This window comes from Somniosus microcephalus, chromosome 4, assembly GCF_052327205.1.
Source record: "Somniosus microcephalus isolate GS21.2 chromosome 4, FLI_Smic_1.0, whole genome shotgun sequence".
NCBI lineage: Eukaryota > Metazoa > Chordata > Chondrichthyes > Squaliformes > Somniosidae > Somniosus > Somniosus microcephalus.
The window spans coordinates 248,230,493-248,246,457 of NC_140990.1; the positions used below are offsets into that span (position 1 = coordinate 248,230,493).

At 51.5% G+C, this 15,965-nt stretch overlaps 1 protein-coding gene across 3 annotated transcripts in view; it reads left to right on the plus strand.

The window, feature by feature from the left end:
• Positions 1-14,933: 14,933 nt before the first annotated feature.
• Positions 14,934-15,965, plus strand: part of gpr155a (G protein-coupled receptor 155a) — a 107,502-nt gene continuing 106,470 nt past the window's right edge. For all 3 annotated transcript variants that reach the window (XM_085986154.1, XM_085986153.1, XM_085986155.1), the window contains exon 1: positions 14,934-15,043. The gene's annotated coding sequence lies outside the window, so the exon portion shown is untranslated. The remainder of the gene's footprint in view (positions 15,044-15,965) is intronic.

Genomic DNA, 15,965 nt, shown 5'->3' on the forward strand with positions numbered 1-15,965 from the left:
GTGCCTTACTGCAGTTAGCGCCGGCGCATTAAAGGCCCCGCGGCGGCCGGCCGCTTTCCCGCCGGCCGCCTGCCCACAGCTCCCTCCCCGGACTTCTCTCCCCGCCCCCCCCCGGAACAGATGCAAGCCCGGCACTTGTCCGAGGTGCCGGGCTCATTTTTAAGCAGATTTGCGCGGGCCGCGGCCGGGTGCAGGCAGCTCCTCCTTAACGGAAGGAGGAGGCCTGCACTTCCCCAGCCTGCCGCACCGCATCGGGTGCCGCAGCGCCGGAATTGCGGCGCGAAACGGCAGTTAGCGCCCTTTTCCAGGCGCTAAGACCCTTCAGTAGCGCCGGCAGCCGTTTGGGCGCGGTGCCACTGAATTTTTGGCGCGCGCAGGGGACTTAGCGCCGGCACTAATTTCCGGTGCTAAAGCCCTGGCTAAGCCAAAACCCAATTTCTAGGCCAATATGATAGAATTCTTCATTAAGATGGAGAGTGAAGTAGTTGACTCAGAGACTGGGGTCCTGAATTTAAATAAAGGAAACTACGATGGTATGAGGCGCGAGTTGGGTAGGATTGATTGGGGAATGTTACTGAAAGGGTTGATGGTGGATAGGCAATGGCAAACATTCAAAGATCGCATGGATGAACTACAGAATTTGTTCATCCTTGTTTGGCATAAAAATAAAACAAAAAAGGTGACTCAACCGTGGCTAACAAGGGAAATTAGGGATAGCATAAAATCCAAGGAGAGGACATATAAATTGGCCAGAAAAAGCAGTAAACCTGAGGATTGGGAACAGTTTAGGATTCAGCAAAGGAGGATGAAGGGATTAATTAAGAGGGGGGAAATAGAGTATTGTAGGAGTCTGTGCACTCCTAACAAAGAATGTATAACTTACTGGAAGTTAACAAACTGAATTTATTGCCTAAGAACTTTACAAAACAAGAAACTACAGGAGAAGCTCAAAACAGGTCTTTTCTCTTTCAATCCACACGAGGACTGGCTGGCCCCGCCCTCTACCTCTGACGTCATCACGTTTCCCGCCGAAGGGGACGTCACGTGACCCACGTGATGACGTCATCGCGTCAGATCGCGATGTTGTCGATCTAGCTCTGTTTAACCAGAGCCAACTTGAAAGGTAATAACATTGGTTACAGACAATTAATGCTAGAGGTAATAACATTGGTTACAGACAATTATGTAAGTCACTGTAAGAGTCTCTTAGTGGTTTTGCCACATACGCCCCCCCAGAATTGTCTTTAACGAAAAGAGTCAATCGCTGAGGAGGTCGGACAAGTCTGTTGGACCGACTCCGAAATTCCTGGAGGGGAAAATGCTGAGCAGGCGGCGAACTGGTAGGCAGCACGGCCTTGTCAGGTGTGGTAGCGGCCGGCCGCAGCGCGGAGGCTGCGCCAGCTCGATCGGTTCGTTCGAGGTCCAGGTGCGCAGGCTTGAGGCGATCGACAGAGATGTGATCCGGTTTGCCCCCGACGTCAATCACGAAACTCTTGTCCCCTGTCTGTAAAACCTTGAAGGGTCCGGCATACGGCAGTGCGAGCGGGGTACGATGGCCGTCCTGGCGCACAAACACGAACTTGGCTTTCGACTACTCCCCCGGGACGTTGGACGAAAGCAAACCGTGCTGTGAGGTCGGAACTGGGCGGAAACAGCAGGCCGCATCCCGGAGGGTTCTCTTTTTGTGTGGCCGCGGACCATGGTCGCGTAGGTAACGGCAGGAATTCACCTGGGACTCGAAGCGGTTGCCCGTAAACCATCTCCGCCGCCGATGACTGGAGATCTTCCTTCGGCGCCGTGCGGAGTCCTAACATCACCCACGGTAGTTTATCGACCCAGGATGCATCCAGCAGGCTGGCCCTGAGCGACGCCTTCAAGGAGCGGTGGAACCGCTCGCACAAGCCGTTCGCTTGTGGGTGATAGGCCGTGTAAGGCATCGAAAATCGTACGTGTGGTGTATGTAACCTGTTCCACCTTAAGAGAACTTAAGCCTGGTCCACCTTAAGAAAGGTACTACTTTTTTTGGCTGCTGTATACGTAATACCGGTGGTGACCACACCGGTATATAAGCACAGTGTAATAATATTGTATTCAGTATAGTCCGACCTCCAACCAGTAAAGACCTGTTGAATTTACTCTTGTGGTCTGTGTAGTAATTCTCACTATAACACACAGACTTAACAGTGGCGACGAGTCCGATTCTTACCCTGCTGCAGTAATTTCCACGGCGACTTCGTCCACAGACAGGACGTCGAAGAGAGGTTTCCACCCTCATCACCTATGGGAAGACACGTCGAGCGGCAGGCATCGAGCAACCGGAGTGCAGAAGACATCCTGACCTCGAAGCCTCCATCAGCGACTGTCAGCTTCTTCTACTACCTCGTGGTGGGTAAGCCGGGCAGCGAAGCGACAGAAAGTCAACCGCATTGGCTGTACAGACGGGGCTGGGAAGACGGAGGAATAAGGGCGGTGAGGTCGATCGCGACCAGAGATAAGGGCCGGGCCACTTTCGAGCGAGAGGCGCAGCGTGAGACATCGATCGCGACCGGAGATAAGGGCCGCATTCGGGCTAAAGGCGCAGCGTCTGGGGAAACTGAAGGCGCAAGAGCTGCGGTGAAGCGGAGACAGCGTCGGGGGACGGGTGAAGACCGCCAAGCGCGGGAAAACCGCCATTTTGTGGGCGGAGGACGACGGCAAGAGCGGGAAGCCGCCATCTTAGATAACATTAAAAATACGATAAATTGCTACGATGCCTAAACATGGGAACATTAATGCTTTCGACAGTGATATAGAAGACTGGGCTATGTATGTAGAACGCGTACAAAACTATTGTAAGGCAAATAAAATTCCTGAGACAGATGAAGCACTAACATTACTAAACTTAACGGGTGCGAAGACATACGGGCAATTGAAACACCTGTTATCACCAGATGAACCGGCGGATAAGACGTTCGAACAGATTGTTACTGTCCTAAAAAATCATCTTAGCCCCACGCCGCTGATGCTAGCGGAACGATTTAAATTTTACGATAGAAGACAGCTGCAAAATGAAAGCAATGCTGAATATTTGATGGAATTACGTAAGCTAGCAAAATATTGTCAGTTTGGAACGGGACTGACAGAGGCACTTCGAGATAGATTTGTGTGTGGTTTATTTAAACAGGATACACAAAGGCGACTGCTCGAGGAGAATGAGCTGTCTCTCGAGAAGGCGGTCACTATGGCAGCAGCACACGAGGCCGCAGCGAGAGGCACGGCAGTAATGCAGCTACGGCCACCGGAACTCGGTACAAACAAATTGGGTTTGAGTTCTGTCAAATGTTATCGTTGTGGAAAGACAACGCACGATCAGAACCAGTGTTGGTTTAAAAACCAAGAATGCAGAACGTGTGGCAGGTTTGGCCACATAGCTAAAGTATGCCGGTCAGGAAAGAAGACCAGCAATAAAAAATCACCGCAAGGAAAATATGCAAAGGTACACAAGGTGACAAAGAACAGTTTGACTGAACAGAAGTCAGATTCAGACGCTAGCAGTAATGAACTGGATAGCTTAAGAATACACAACGTTGGTAAGGATACAGACCTCCAGACAATTTGGGTCACTCTTAAGATAGCAGGAGTCCAAGTAAAAATGGAATTGGACACTGGATCGGCATTGACGGTCATGAATAAGAAAGATTACAGAAGGTTATTCCAACATATTCCCTTACAGGATACGGAGATTATATTGAAAACGTACACGGGGCAAAGAGTGTACCCCATTGGAAAAATAGAGGTAGAAGCGGTCCACAAGGGCGAAGGAAGCCAAGTAATGGACTTATGTGTCACCTGAAGGAGGTCCACCACTACTAGGACGGGAGTGGATTAGGAAAATGAATATGGACTGGCACTCCTTGAAAGCACTAACGGTAGATTCCGGGGAAACAGCTGTCAAAGCTAAGCGATTGTCCAGAATATTGGATGAGGCTAAAGAGGTGTTCCAGCCGGGACTGGGAACACTGAGAGGAATTACGGCAAACATCAAGATTGATGAACATGCATAACCAAAATTTTTTAAAGCCAGACCGGTACCCTATGCAATACGACCTGCGGTTGAAGCGGAGCTGGAAGCACTAGAACGTTCAGGGGTACTGTCTAAAGTAGATTGGAGTGAGTGGGCTACGCCCATTGTTCCCGTTATGAAACGTCCTGCGAACAATAAGCCAGGAGATCCAGGGAAGGTTCGCATCTGTGGAGATTTCAAGATCGCCGTTAATCCGGTGCTTCACACGGTGCAGTCTCCGCTTCCACGGATTGAGGATATTTTCGCTTCACTGTCTGGCGGGAAACACTTCACCAAGATAGACCTGGCGCAGGCGTACTTGCAGATGAAGGTTGAAGAAGAGTCACGCCAATACCTCACGATCAACACGCATCGAGGGTTGTACCGGTACAATAGGCTGGTTTTTGGTGTGGCATCGGCTCCAGCAATTTGGCAGAGGGCCATGGAGCAGGTATTACAGGGAATTCCAGGCACACAATGTTACCTGGACAACATTCTGATCACAGGTGATGGTGATGAACAGCATCTCGCTAACTTGGAACTGGTGCTCAACAGACTGAAAGAGTATGGACTTAGAGTAAATCAGCAGAAATGTGAGTTCTTCCAGAAGCGGATCTCGTACTGTGGTCATGTCATTGACCGGGAGGGGCTTCATAAGTCTCCTGACAAGATAGCGGCAGTTGTAAAGGCTCCCGCTCTTTGAATGTCTCTCAGTTGAGGTCGTTTCTAGGATTAATTAACTACTACCATAAATTTCTGCCAAATCTATCCACGGTGCTGCATCCGTTGAACGCTCTTTTACCGAAAGGGGTACCATGGGACTGGGGCGAAAACTGTAAGAAGGCATTTCGCAAAAGCAAAGAATTGATCACCTCAGAGGAAGTGTTGGCTCACTTCAACCCGACACTGCCTACTCGGTTGGCTTGTGATGCTTCTCCATATGGTATTGGGGCAGTACTCTCACATAAATTGCCAAATGGCACGGAAAGGCCAGTCGCGTTTGCATCCAGATCATTGACCTCCGCTGAGCGCAACTATGCGCAGATCGATAGGGAGGCCCTTAGCCTTGTATGGGGAGTGAAGAAGTTTAATCATTACCTACAGGGCCAAAAATTCACACTTCTGACAGACCAGCAACCGTTGGTGTCCATTTTTAACCCTAAGAAGGGTGTTTCGGTGATGACAGCACAGCGTCTCCAGAGATGGTCTCTTTTCTTAGGGGCACATCAATATCAGATAGAATTCAAAGGTACGAAACAGCATGGCAATGCTGATGGCCTGTCGCGCCTGCCACTACCTGAAGATGAAGACACGACGGAAGTTGACCCTGTTGAGTTATTTCATTCGACCATTATCGAGTGTTTACCTGTCACCAACGCAAGTATTGAAAGAGAAACCAGGAACGACTCGACACCGTCCAGAGTCTACGAGGTGACAGTGAAAGGATGGCCAACACGGGGTGATCCTCTGTTACCGGCATTCTCGGCAAGGCGAGACCAGCTGTTCGTCTGCCATGGTACTTTGATGTACGGGACAAGAGTGATTATTCCTCCCAAGTTAAGGGAAAGAGTTTTAAAAGAACTACATGAAGGTCATCTGGGGGGAGTTAAAATGAAAAGTCTTGCTAGGGCTTACGTATGGTGGCCGGGTATTGACCAACAGATTGAGGAGTTAACGAAAAGCTGCGCTGGGTGTCAAAAAGTGCAAAATGCACCTCCGATAGCACCACTACACCCATGGGAATGGCCTTCAGCCCCATGGCAACGCGTACACATTGACTTTGCTGGTCCATTCATGGACTCCATGTTCCTAATCGCGGTGGACGCACATTCCAAATGGCCAGAAGTCATCAAGATGAATACCACTACTTCAGAAAAGACAATTGCGGTGTTAAGAACAATATTCGCAAGGAACGGATTGCCAGAACAGATCTGTTCGGACAACGGACCACAGTTTGTATCGGAAGAATTCCAACAATTCTTAAAGAAGAATGGAGTTAAACGTTATACCTCTGCCCCATATCATCCGGCGACAAACGGGTTGGCTGAAAGATTTGTCCAGACATTCAAAAAGGCTATTAAGGCCATGAATGATGATCAGATTCCGCTGCAACACAAGGTCGATAAGTTCCTGATGTCATATAGAAACGCCGATCATGCCGTGACTAACCAAAGTCCTGCTATGATGTTTTATAACAGGAGGTTGCGGTCCAAGTTGGACTTGTTAAAACCAAATGTGCGGAGGGAAGTGGAAAACAAACAGTTTCGGCATATTAACAGCAAGACCACTCGAACTTTCGACGTAGGACAACCAGTGATGGCAAGGGGCTATGGAAACGACAAATGGCAGTCCGGAACAATCCGGGCCAGACAAGGACCTCTGATGTACACCGTAGATATTGGTCATAATGTGATAAGGCGTCATGCGGATCAACTGGTAGAGTCGAGAGCAAGGGTCGAACCCATGGTTGTGACAGAGACAGCTGTGGAAGACGTTCATGAACCTGAAGCATCTACCTCGGCTGAGAATGTATTTGATGATGATGACACCCAATACATTGGCAACCAACTAGAGGAGGCACCTCAACAACAAGAATCAGAGACCACTGAAAGGCGTTATCCAAGCCGAATCAGAAAGCCTCCTGAGAGACTGAACCTTTGAACTGTTATACCTGAAGTTATATATGTATATATGTTATGTTTATTTGGGGATATGACTGTTAAGCTAAAAAGGGAGGATTGTGGTGTATGTAACCTGTTCCACCTTAAGAGAACTTAAGCCTGGTCCACCTTAAGAAAGGTACTACTTTCTTTGGCTGCTGTATACGTAATACCGGTGGTGACCACACCGGTATATAAGCACAGTGTAATAATATTGTATTCAGTATAGTCCGACCTCCAACCAGTAAAGACCTGTTGAATTTACTCTTGTGGTCTGTGTAGTAATTCTCACTATAACACACAGACTTAACAGTACGACGCCATTTAGACGGGACGATCGGACGGGGTGCACCCAGCGAAACGTCGCAGAGCAGAGTGGAACCTGCAGAATGGAAAGGCACATCCCTCGGCTGGAGGCTGTTTGGAACCGAACGAAAACCGTGGGTCTCCGGGTCGTCCGCTTGGTCAACCGCCATCTGTGCGTAGTCAATGCCCAATTGGACGGCCTGGATGGCGGCGCGGGATAGGCAATCGGCGACGACGTTGTCCTTACCGGCCACATGTCGGATGTCGGTGGTGAACTCCGATATGTACGTCAGCTGCCGTTGCTGCCAAGCCGACCATGGTTCCGCAGACTTGGCCATTGCGAACAGCAATGGCTTGTGGTCGACAAACGCGATGAAGCGTCGTCCTTCGAGGAGGAAACGGAAATGGCAGATGGCCAAAAACAAAGCCAACAGCTCTCGATCGAAAGTACTGTACCGGCGTTCATGCCATTGTAGCTGGCGGCTAAAAAAGGCCAGGGGTTGCCACGCGCCGTCGACCCACTGCTCCTGGACGGCCCCCACCGCGTAGTCTGACGCGTCCGTCGTGAGAGTGATGGTGGCTCCAGGCGGGGGGTGTGCTAACATGGTCGCATTGGCGAGTGCGGCTTTCGTCTCCTCGAAAGCACGATCCATGTCCTGTGACCATACCACAGGGTCCTTTCCCGTCGAGCCTCTGAGGGCCTCATATAGAGGACGCATGAGCTGTGCAGCCCTGGGGATGAAACGATGATAGAAGTTAACCATCCCCAGGAACTCCTGTAAAGCGTTCACGGATTTCGGTTTTGGGAACGCCGCAATTGCTTCCACCTTGACCCGAAGTGGCGTTGCCCCCGTGGGGGTTATGCGGTGGCCCAGGAAATCCAGTTGCGATAGGCCGAAACGGCATTTGTCCGAGTTAACGATGAGGCCGTGCTGCTGAAGCCGTCTGAAAAGGGCCCGAAGGTGCTCGAGGTGTTCCTCCTTGGAGGTGCTGGCAACCAGAATATCGTCCAAATAAACAAACAGAAAGTCAAGGTCCCGCAGGACTGAATCCATGAGGCGCTGAAACGCCTGTGCCGCGTTCTTAAGCCCAAAGGGCATTCGCAGGAATTCAAAGAGTCCAAAGGGGGTAATTACCGCTGTCTTTTCGACATCCTGAGGGTAACCACGGACGAGGTCGATTTTGGAGAAGATGGACGTCCCTGCCAAATGTGCTGAGAAGTCCTGTATATGGGGAATGGGGTAGCGGTCGGGCGTCGTTATGTCATTGAGGCGGCGATAATCCCCACAGGGCCGCCATCCCCCGCCGGGCTTGGGGACGATGTGGAGAGGGGAGGACCAGGGGCTACTGGACCGACGGATGATCCCCATTTTTTCCATCACGGCGAACTCCGCCTTTGCTGCCGCTAGCTTGCTGGGCTCTAAACGTTGCGCTCTGGCGTAAACGGGCGAGCCGGTAGTCAAAATATGGTGCTTGTAGAAGTGCATCAGCATAGATATATATATCCACACATATTAGTATAAAATAAGCACACATACTCTGTTATATTAAAATGGAGTCTGGAACGTTCAGCAGGCCAAAATGGCTTCACACAGTACAAAATAAGGGGAAACAGGCAGGCCCATATTAGGAAGTGGTTTAAGGAAGAGGATGTGACTCCTTTGCAGCTTGCAGGCTAGACAGTTCCATAAACAAGATAAGCTTAGCAGAACAAATTAATGATAACCGAAGGACATGTACTGTAAACATTCGTATGAATGTCCAGAACCAAAGTGAGAGACAAACTGTCTCCATTGTATAAAATTAATTAACTTTATCTAAAGGTATTCCTGCATCATGACTTTTGATTATCTATTGGCTAACCTTATCTTAAGACACCGAGGCTCTGCTGACCCTTTAGTCATCTTCTTGTTGACCTTAAACATTCCTTACTCATCTCTTTCTTAATGTTATTAATTGTGTCTCAATACCATACCATGTGATAAAAGTTTTTGATCTTTGTGTATAAAAAGAGGTGTTTTTGTCCATGTATTCGGAGAAGTCACGATAGCCTTTGCCTACGTGAAGCTCCCCTTGCTAGCAAGTAATTAAATAAAGTCTGCCTTTGACGATCACTTTGTTTCACAGAGTCTTATGCTTGACGGTCGGAGCCGAAAAGTTGGGCTTCGTCAGCTCGGGGAAATCCTCGAGGAGACGGGCGAAATCGTCGGGCTGCGGCCGCGCACATGAAATCGTGTGTGACGCAGCTGTGCTGCGCGCCCCAGAAATATCGTCGAGCATGGCGGCGCGAACGAGGCGTCGATTTTTCACATCCACCAATAGACCGTTGGCGCCTAAAAAGTCAGCACCCAACAGGGCCTGTGAGATTTGAGCGGTGATGAAATTCCAGCTGAAAAACTGTCCACCGAAACATATTCGGACGAGGAGTTTCCGCAAGTGCGGATCGAACCCCCGTTGGCCGCTTGCATAGGGGGACCACGGCTGCCGGAGCGAAGGTCTATGACCGAGGCGGGCAGTATGCTGCATTGCGCCCCCGTGTCGCATAGAAAACGACGGCCGGAGATGGAGTCGGTTACATAGGTGAGATTCCCGGAAGCACTGATCGCCATCGCGGCCGCGGGGGAAGTACCGAGACCGGCGTGCTTGACTCGCAGCGGTCTGTTCGACGGTCTGGTAACAAAACTGCACGGCGAGCGGCAGCAGCGGGCCTTCGGGCCGAAACGGGTGTGGTAGTAGCAGAAACCGGTTGTCGGAGGCGCCTTTGTCAGAGCCGGGGCCGGGCTCTTCGTGGTGGGGCGTTGCGCGAGGGCGCAGTATTGTTGCCGGACCGCGTAAATCTTATCCGCCTCTTCGGCAAGCGCGACGCAGTCTGCGGTTTCTGCTCGGGCGAGGGGCCGCCTGTACTTGCTCTGGAAGTTGAGTAAGGAACAGTTCGCGAAACAGAAAGCACTGGGGCTCCGACCCCAGGAGAGTCAGCATATGACTCATCATTTCTGAGGGTTTGGAGTCTCCTAACCCTGGTAGAGCCAGTAAACGGCGAGCGCGCTCCGCTTTGGTGAGACCAAATACCTGCAGCAATTGTGTCTTGATGGCGACATACTTGTCGGCAGTCGGAGGACTCTCCAGCAGGCTGATGATTCTCGACGCCGTCGAGCTCTCGAGGGCGGAGACCACGTGGAGATATCTGGTCTGATCCTGAACGATGTTACGGAGCTCAAATTGCACCTCGGCTTGCACAAACCAAGAGGCTGCCTGTTGTTCCCAGAATTGGGGGAGCTTCAAGGCCACTGCATTGGCCTCCATCACTGGCCTGTGTTCGGCGTGCACCGCGAAAAACGATCGCGAGGAATCGGGGTCACCAATGTAGGAGTCTGTGCACTCCTAACAAAGAATCTATAACTTACTGGAAGTTAACAAACTGAATTTATTGTCTAAGAACTTTACAAAACAAGAAACTACAGGAGAAGCTCAAAACAGGTCTTTTCTCTTTCAATCCACACGAGGACTGGCTGGCCCCGCCCTCTACCTCTGACGTCATGACGTCATCACGTTTCCCGCCGAAGGGGACGTCACGTGACCCATGTGATGACGCCATCGCGTCAGATTGCGATGTTGTCGATCTAGCTCTGTTTAACCAGAGCCAACTTGAAAGGTAATAACATTGGTTACAGACAATTAATGCTAGAGGTAATAACATTGGTTACAGACAATTATGTAAGTCACTGTAAGAGTCTCTTAGTGGTTTTGCCACATTATGAGAGTAAGCTTGCAGGGAACATAAAAACTGACAGTAAAAGCTTTTATAGGTATGTGAAGAGAAAAAGATTGGTGAAGTCAAGCGTAGGTCCCTTGCAGTCAGAATCAGGGGAATTTATAATGGGGAACAAAGAAATGGCAGTCCAATTAAATACATACTTTGTTTCTGTCTTCACAAAGGAGGACACAAATAACCCCCCAGAGATGTCGGGAACATAGGGTCTAATGAGAGGGAGGAACTGAATGAAATGAAGGGTCCCAGACCTGAAACGTTAACTCTGTTTCTCTCTCCACGGATGCTGCCTGGCCTGCTGAGTATTTCCAGCATTTTCCGTTGTTATTTATGAATGAAATCAGTATTTGTAGGGAAATGGTGTTAGGGAACTTGACGGGATTGAAGGCCAATAAATCCCCAGGGCCTGATAATCTACATCCTAGGGTACTTAAGGAAGTGGCCCCAGAAATAGTAGATGCATTGCTGGTCATCTTCCAAAATTCGATGGACCCTGGAACAGTTCCCATGGATTGGAGGGTAGCTAATGTTACCCCACTGTTCAAAAAAGGTGGTAGAGAGAAAACGGGGAATTATAGACCGGTTAGCCTGACATCGGTAGTGGGGAAAATGCTAGAGTCCATTATAAAAGATGTAATAGCAGAGCATTTGGAAAACAGTGACAAGATCAGACAAAGTCAACATGGATTTACAAAAGGTAAATCGTGCTTGACTAATCTACTGGAATTTTTTGAGGATGTAACTGGTAGAATAGATAAGGGAGAACCAGTGGATATGGTGTATTTGGACTTTCAGAAGGCTTTCGATAAGGCCCCGCATAAGAGATTAGCGTGTAAAGTTAAGGCACATGGGATTGGGGGCAAGGTACTGACTTGGATAGAGAACTGGTTGGCATACAGGAAGCAAAGAGTTGGACTAAATGGGTCTTTTTCCGAGTGGCAGGTAGTGACTAGTGGGGTACCGCAGGGATCGGTCCTTGGACCCCAGCTATTCACAATATATATAAATGATCTAGACGAGGGAACTAGATGTAATATCTCCAAGTTTGCAGACGACACAAAGCTGGGTGGGCGTGTGTGCTGTGAGGAGGATGCCGAGAAACTCCAGTATGATTTGGACAGGTTGGGTGATTGGGCAGATGCATGGCAAATGCAGTATAATGTGGATAAATGCGAGGTTACCCACTTCGGTGGCAAAAACAGGAAGGCAGATTATTATCTGAACGGCAATAGATTGGGAGAAGGGGAAGTACAATGAGACCTGGGTCTCCTTGTGCACCAGTCACTGAAGGTAAGCATGCAGGTGCAGCAGGCGGTTAAGAAGGCAAATGGTATGTTGGCCTTCATAGCGAGAGGATTCGAGTACAAGAGCAAGGATGTCTTGCTGCAGTTCTACAGGGCCTTGGTGAGACCACACCTTGAGTATTGTGTGCAGTTTTGGTCGCCTTATCTGAGGAAGGATGTTCTTGCCATGGAGGGAGTGCACCGAAGATTCACCAGACTGATACCTGGGATGGCAGGAATGACGTATGAGGAGAGATTGGGTCGATTGGGCTTATACTCGCTGGAGTTTAGAAGAATGAGAGGGGATCTCATTGAAACTTATAAAATTCTAACAGGACTAGTCAGACTCGATGCAGGAAGGATGCTCCTGATGGCGGGGGAGTCCAGAACCAGGGGCCACAGTCTAAAGATAAGGGGTAAGCCATTTAGGACTGAGATGAGGAGGAATTTCTTCACCCAGGGAGTGGTGAACCTGTGGAATTCTCTACCACAGAAGGCAGTTGAGGCCAATTCATTAAATATATTCAAGAAGGAGTAACATATATTTCTTAAGGCTAAAGGGATCAAGGGATATGGGGAGAAGGCAGGGACAGGGTACTGAGTTTGGATGGTCAGCCATGATCTCATTGAATGGCGGAGCAGGCTCGAGGGGCCGAATGGCCTACTCCTGCTCCTATCTTCTATGGTAGGGTGATGGGGGAATGAGGGTAGGGGGATGGGGGGAATGAGGGTAGGGGGATGGGGGGAGTGAGGGTAGGGGATGGGGGAGTGAGGGAAGGTGGATGGGGGAGGGAGGGGGAGGGGGAGTGAGGGAAGGGGGAGTGAGGGGAGGAGGGACTGAGGGAAGGGGGATTGAGGGAAGGGGGATGGGGGAGTGAGGGAGGGGGAGTGAGGGGAGGGGGATGGGGGGAGGGGGATGGGGAGTGAGGGGAGGGGGATGGGGAGTGAGGGGAGGGGGATGGGGGGGAGGGGGATGGGGGAGTGAGGGGCGGGGGATGGGGGAGTGAGGGGAGGGGGAGTGAGGGGGATGGGGGAGTGAGGGGAGGGGGATGGGGGAGTGAGGGGAGGGGGATGGGGGAGTGAGGGGAGGGGGATGGGGGAGTGAGGGGAGGGGGATGGGGGAGTGAGGGGAGGGGGATGGGGAGTGAGGGGAGGGGGATGGGGAGTGAGGGGAGGGGGAGTGGGATGGAGGAGTGAGGGGAGTGGGATGGAGGAGTGAGGGGAGGGGGATGGGCGAGTGAGGGGAGGGTGATGGAGGAGTGAGATGGGAGGGGGGAGTGAGGGGGAGTGAGGGGAGGGGGATGGGGGAGTGAGGGGAGGGGGATGGGGGAGTGAGGGGAGGGGGATGGGGAGTGAGGGGAGGGGGATGGGGGGGGAGGGGGATGGGGAGTGAGGGGAGGGGGAGTGGGATGGAGGAGTGAGGGGAGGGGGATGGGCGAGTGAGGGGAGGGGGATGGAGGAGTGAGATGGGAGGGGGAGGGGGGAGTGAGGGGTGGGGGAGTGAGGGGAGGGGGATGGGGGAGTGAGGGGAGGGGGATGGGGGAATGAGGGGATGGGGAATGAGGGGAGGGGAATGAGGGGAGGGGAATGGGGGAGGAGGATGGGGGAGGGGGAGGAGGATGGGGGAGTGTGGGGAGGCGGGAGGGGGATGGGGGAGTGAGGGGAGGTGGATGGGGAGTGAGGGGGAGGGGGATAGTGAGGGGGATGTAGGTGAGAGTGAGGGGATGGGGGAGTGAGATGGGGAGGGTGATGGGGGAGTGAGATGGGGAGGGTGATGGGGGAGTGGGGAGGGTGATGGGGGAGTGGGGAGGAGGGGGTGAGGGAGGGGAGAGGAGATGAGGGAGGGGTGAGGAGGTGAGGGAGTGGGGAGGAGGGGGTGAGGAGGAGGTGAGGGAGGGGAGAGGAGTGGGGGAGTGAGGTGAGGAGGTGAGGGAGGGGAGGAGTGGGGGAGTGAGGTGAGGGGGATGGGGAAGCGAGAGGAAGTGGATGGGAGGAGTGTGGGGAGGGGGAGTGAGGGGAGGGGGATGGGGGAGTGAGGGGAGGCGGGAGTGGGAGGGGAAGTGAGGGGTGAGGTGGATGGGGGAGGGAGTGAGGGGATGGGGAAGTGAGGGGGATGGGGAAGTGAGGGGAGTGAGAGTGAGGGGAGGGGGATGGGGAGGGAGTGAGCGGAGGGGGATGGGGGAGTGAGAGTGAGGGGAGGAGGGGGGAGTGAGGGGAAGAGGAGGAGGAGGTGAGGGAGGGGTGAGGAGGAGGGGCTGAGGGAGGGGAGAGGAGTGGATGAGGGGGAGAGGAGGAGGAGGGGAGAGGAGAGCAAAGAGGGTGGATAAGAGTTAAAAAGAGATGGGGGAATGTCTACTGGGTATGATGTACCCAATTTTAAACGCCCTATAGGATCTTGATTTGCAAAAACAAACACCGCACACTGAAGTACAATAACACGCCGCTGGGCCCCTGGGGAACCACGTGCGCATCCTGTCGTAAGAAAATATCCACCCATCCCCGTTTGCATTTTCAACCCAACTTGCTGGTGGAAACGTTGGTGCAAAGGTTGGCGTGCGGGTGCGCCAGCGGGTTGTGATTGGCCTGGCGCTGCTCCAATCAGTGTGGGTGTGTTGCGATTGGCTGAGCTCTGCTGCCAATCAGTGCTGACGGGTTGTGGTTGGCTGGCCTCTGCTGCCAATCGGTGTGGGCGTGTTACGATTGGCTGAGCTCTGCTGCCAATTACTGCGGGTGGATTGTGATTGGGTGAGCGCTGCTGCCAGTCAGTGCGGGCGGGTTGTGATTGGCCGGGCTCTGCTGCCTGTCAGTGTGGGCGGGTTGTGATTGGCCGGGCTCTACTGCCAGTCAGTGCGGGCACGCAGTGGTTCGGGGAGAGTTTGAGCTGAAGTTAAGCGGAGGGGCGGAGCGGGAAGCGGGGGTCGGTGTAGCAGAGGACAAGCTCGGTTAAAGAGACAGCAAGATCTATCACTCAGCCGTGTACATGGTAACAGTCTTTTGATACATTTTACAGAAAGGAAACACTGTGTCGTTGTTAGGTGGTGTCGTTGGGTCAAAGCGCCGTTTTATTGTCTTATTTCCAAATGTCCCTTTGCGTGAGTTTCAAGTCCTGGTTTTGCGACACTGACGATCAGCAATAATATTTTACAAAACATTGCACCTCCAGCTAAAGGTGTAGTGTTCTGTGCTGTTCACTTGCCGTTGGTTTGCTTGTATTGTTACAAAGCTGGAAATCTGGATGAAGCCGGTAACCTCCCCGTCACGTTTGTGGGGTGGGTGGTGGGGTGACAGTGTTTGAATGTCGCAAGTGTCAAATTGTTAGATAAGGGATTGTTGTATAATGAATTCTCAAATCCACAATAAAATCAAAGTGGAATATTCTAAAGTCAGGCTGGTGACATCACTTGGAACAACACAACACTGTAACAGTAAATCTGATACAAACAGCAGATCAGCCAGTACCTATGGATGGAACAGACAAGTTAACCTCTTCAGGTATAACGCTTCATTACAACGGAGGGGGGAATACAGCATTTAACAAGTAACAGAGCAGAGGCAAGTGGAAGGGAAAACAAGAGAACTAGCATGACCTTTCTGATTGACTAAGGACGCCACACATGATTACTCTTCACTTCTGTCTGCTACTGTAACTTAATTGCTAAATGTTGTAGTAAATATTGCATAATGTAATACTTGCTAGTTTGTTGCAAGTGTATATTGGCCCCACCGAGCTGCCAACCAGTTTCTATCCTGTGGTGAATGCTCAACCTTTGATGTGGGAGCAGGTTATTCCCCATTATCTAAGGCCCCCATTCCCCCACCCCTGGGCTCCACTAGATGCAACTGGAGTGGAACAACACCCAGAACCTCAGATGTTACAAGGAGTGATCTTCTCATAATAGCCTGAA